This window comes from Epinephelus fuscoguttatus, linkage group LG14 (genome assembly GCF_011397635.1).
Source record: "Epinephelus fuscoguttatus linkage group LG14, E.fuscoguttatus.final_Chr_v1".
Taxonomy (NCBI): domain Eukaryota; kingdom Metazoa; phylum Chordata; class Actinopteri; order Perciformes; family Serranidae; genus Epinephelus; species Epinephelus fuscoguttatus.
In genome coordinates this window covers 35,053,896-35,058,823 of record NC_064765.1, presented here as the reverse complement: position 1 = coordinate 35,058,823, position 4,928 = coordinate 35,053,896, and positions in this window count along the sequence as shown.

The following is a 4,928-nucleotide window of genomic DNA, read 5'->3' as shown; positions in this document are numbered from 1 at the left end:
AAGTCAAAGAGGAGGTGATTCAGGCTATCCAGCAGTTAAATGTAGATAAAAGTCCTGGTCCCGACGGTCTTCCGACTGAGTTTTATCAATTATATATAGATGAAATGTTAAATCTCCTCACACATATGTTTAATGAAGGTCTGCACTCTGGCACTTTTGGTGACTCTTTTTATGAAGGTGTGTTGCATTTAATATTTAAAAAAGGAGACAAAACAGATATAAACAACTACAGACACCTGACTATAATGAACACAGATTATAAAATATTAGCTAAAATAATAATGAACAGATTAAATGACACTTTAGAAAATATTATTGAAAAAGAACAGACATGTGCAATTAAAGGACGTCTGATGTGGGACAACTTGTGCACATTGAGAGAAACATTACAAAAACGAGACTTTTTCATAATCGGGCTTGATCAAAAGAAAGCCTTTGATTATATCTCTAGAGACTACCTGTGGTCTGTGTTGGAAGCAAATGGCTTCCCTAACGATTTTATCCATATGATACAATGTCTGTATAGAAAGTCATGTGTTCGTATAAACGTCAATGGTGTACTGATTCTTTTAACGTAGAAAGAGGTGTAAAACAGGGCTGTCCACTGAGTGCTGCTTTATATATCTTGGCGATCAGCCCATTAATTAAAATAATAAATGCTGACCCTTTGATATCTGGTAAACTTATAAATAACAGTTGTAATGTTAAAGCAATGGCATATGCCGATGATGTTACCGTCATCATAAAGAATCAGTTAGAGATGGATACTTTACTCAACCATTTGTGCCTCTATGAACTGGCGTCTGGTGCTAAATTAAATCATGAAAAGACTGAAGGAGTTTGGATAGGAACAGAGAGTAAAAAACCTCACTTAAATATTCAAATAAAAAAGGAAATAAAAATTCTTGGTTTGACTCTCTGTAATAATGATTGTAGTGAACGAAATTGGGATGAAAAACTGAATATTGTTAAAGAAGAAATTAATAAATGGAGAAATAAAGATACTAATTATAAATCTAGAATTAATATAATGAAAACATACATTCTATCCAAACTCCTCTTTCTTGCCAATATATTTCCACCAACTCCCAGCATATTAAAACAACTAAACAAACAATGTGTGAACCTGGTCTGGGGAACCACTAGAGAAGTCACGAAACGTGACCTTTTATTTAAAAGCAGAGAGTATGGAGGCCTTGGAGCTGTTGATTTGAGTGTTAGATTGATGGTCGCTTTTGTTAAAAATGTGTCAGCGGCCATCTCTAGAAAAGCACCCTGGGTCGGTCCTGTTAAACATTGGGGGAAAAAAACGGGGCAATGCAAGACAACACCCTTATTATAAATTATTATATTCAGATTTTTTACATGAACACAGATGTGTACAAATAAACTGGGTAAGTGATACAAGTAAAACAATTTCTAATAAAATAAATGATTTTAAATATGGTGGTGTAATTAAATATAAAAATATCCTGGAGAGAGATTATATGAAAGTGATTAAAATAATAAATGACAAGAGATACTCAGAGAGCATCAGGGATGTCCGCTGGCTCATTTCAGTTTCCAGCCTCCCTGTACGAGCTGTTGTTTCATGGAGCTGTTATGTCACAACTACAAAATGTCCAATGATTTATTGTAATGAACAAGAGACACAACAACATCTGTTAATTGACTGTTATAGATCGCAGCAAGTGTGGAATATTTTACACGGACTTGGTCTATCTTGTGACATCAATTATAACTCAGTAACTTACGGACTCATAACAGAAAATATTCCACAGAAACACAAAGAACTGTATCAACTGGTCATTATTATCACTTCATACAAACTTTGGAAAACCAGATGTGCCATGTCCCTCCAACAGACTGTTATAGACGGAGACATGGTAATAAAACACATCCAGGCTGATCTCCGGAGGAGAAGGACATTAGACAAGAACCAAATTCTTCCGTGGAACATTTTGCACCTTTAATGCACTCTATTACGTGCAGCGTGTTTCACTATTTGTACTTCATTAATGTAAATTGTATTTTATTGTGAATCAGAGGTGTTTGTCATGTCTGATTTTCTGTGTCTTGACACATGTTTTGATTGTGCAGTGTAATCTTTTGTATGGAACTCAATAAAGTATAATTTAAAAAAAAAAAAAAAAAGAAAAGATTGAAATCGTAGACCAAGCTCTGGAGTTTTGACTTATGAAGTGAAAATGGGTCACTACTGGACTAAACTCTTAACGCGTGTAGAGGAACATGTTGTCATTTGTCGTTTAATCCGTGTTTTGGATCAGGTTATTAAAAACAAAATGACTGTGAATCTTGCAGGTTTGAACAGAGACGTTAAAGTAACTCGATTGGAATGCATGTTGGATATACAGTATAGGCCAAAAGTTTGGACACACCCTCTCATTCAATGCGTTTTCTTTATTTTCATGACTATTTACATTGTAGATTCTCACTGAAGGCATCAAAACTATGAATGAACACATGTGGAGTTATGTACTTAACAAAAAAAGGTGAAATAACTGAAAACATGTTTTATATTCTAGTTTCTTCAAAATAGCCACCCTTTGCTCTGATTACTGCTTTGCACACTCTTGGCATTCTCTCCATGAGCTTCAAGAGGTAGTCACCTGAAATGGTTTTCCAACAGTCTTGAAGGAGTTCCCAGAGGTGTTTAGCACTTGTTGGCCCCTTTGCCTTCACTCTGCGGTCCAGCTCACCCCAAACCATCTCCATTGGGTTCAGGTCTGGTGACTGTGGAGGCCAGGTCATCTGCCGCAGCACTCCATCACTCTCCTTCTTGGTCAAATAGCCCTTACACAGCCTGGAGGTGTGTTTGGGGTCATTGTCCTGTTGAAAAATAAATGGTCGTCCAACTAAACGCAAACCGGATGGGATGGCATGTCGCTGCAGGATGCTGTGGTAGCCATGCTGGTTCAGTGTGCCTTCAATTTTGAATAAATCCCCAACAGTGTCACCAGCAAAACACCCCCACACCATCACATCTCCTCCTCCATGCTTCACAGTGGGAACCAGGCATGTGGAATCCATCCGTTCACCTTTTCTGCGTCTCACAAAGACACGGCGGTTGGAACCAAAGATCTCAAATTTGGACTCATCAGACCAAAGCACAGATTTTCACTGGTCTAATGACAATTCCTTGTGTTTCTTGGCTCAAACAAATCTCTTCTGCTTGTTGCCTCTCCTTAGCAGTGGTTTCCTAGCAGCTATTTGACCATGAAGGCCTGATTCGCGCAGTCTCCTCTTAACAGTTGTTCTAGAGATGGGTCTGCTGCTAGAACTCTGTGTGGCATTCATCTGGTCTCTGATCTGAGCTGCTGTTAACTTGCGATTTCTGAGGCTGGTGACTCGGATGAACTTATCCTCAGAAGCAGAGGTGACTCTTGGTCTTCCTTTCCTGGGTCGGTCCTCATGTGTGCCAGTTTCATTGTAGCGCTTGATGGTTTTTGTGACTCCACTTGGGGACACATTTAAAGTTTTTGCAATTTTCCGGACTGACTGACCTTCATTTCTTAAAGTAATGATGGCCACTCGTTTTTCTTTAGTTAGCTGATTGGTTCTTGCCATAATATGAATTTTAACAGTTGTCCAATAGGGCTGTCAGCTGTGTATTAACCTGACTTCTGCACAACACAACTGATGGTCCCAACCCCATTGATAAAGCAAGAAATTCCACTAATTAACCCTGATAAGGCACACCTGTGAAGTGGAAACCATTTCAGGTGACTACCTCTTGAAGCTCATGGAGAGAATGCCAAGAGTGTGCAAAGCAGTAATCAGAGCAAAGGGTGGCTATTTTGAAGAAACTAGAATATAAAACATGTTTTCAGTTATTTCACCTTTTTTTGTCAAATACATAACTCCACATGTGTTCATTCATAGTTTTGATGCCTTCAGTGAGAATCTACAATGTAAATAGTCATGAAAATAAAGAAAACGCATTGAATGAGAAGGTGTGTCCAAACTTTTGGCCTGTACTGTAGTTAGGTCCCAATCTGTACATACACCCTGGGATGTGTTGTTACAGTCCACATTGCAACTTGTAAAAGACGGTTCGGTGGCCGATGCATTCTACAAAATCATTAAAGAGATGAATGCATCAAACGTAAGCCATTTGGTTACTCTGTACGCTTTGTTTGTAGACGCAGTGTGTTGTCTCGTACTTGCGGACACCTTGACTGAATTGAGAAGGTTGCATTATTATATTCACATTATCCACGGGACCTCTGCCATGAATTTGCTCTTGTCTGCTTTAGATAAATGCTATGTTGTTGTTTGTAACTGTGTATAGCTCGTATATCTTAAATGTTTTCAACATGTATAGCTCATATATCTTAAATGTTTAAATCATGTATATAGCTCATATAACTTAAATGTTTGAAGCATGTATACCTCATATATCTTAAATGTTTGAAGCATGTATACCTCATATAACTTAAATGTTTGAATCATGTATAGCTTGTATTACTTAAATGTTTGAAGCGTGTATACCTCGTATTACTTAAATGTGTGAATCATGTATAGCTCATAAAACTTGTGATTTGTTTTTGAATCATGTATACCTCGTATAACTTAAATGTTTGAACCATGTATACTTTGTATAACTTAAATGTTTGAATCATGTATACCTCGTATAACTTGCGATTGTTTTAAAATAAATGTTTTGGTAAGCGAGCGGTTGTGTTCATTATTGATTCAACATGTCGGAGAAACGTGTCATGAAAAAGGTTTACTACGACCCGTCTCACCCGGGTAGTTTAGGAGGAGTCGAACGACTCCACAGGGCCGTACAAGATGAGATGGGGAAAAGAGTAAACCCTGACCGAGTCAGAGAATTTTTAGCCGAGCAAGATGCATACACTCTGCATAAACCTGCCAGAATACATTTTCCCAGAAATAGGGTTTTT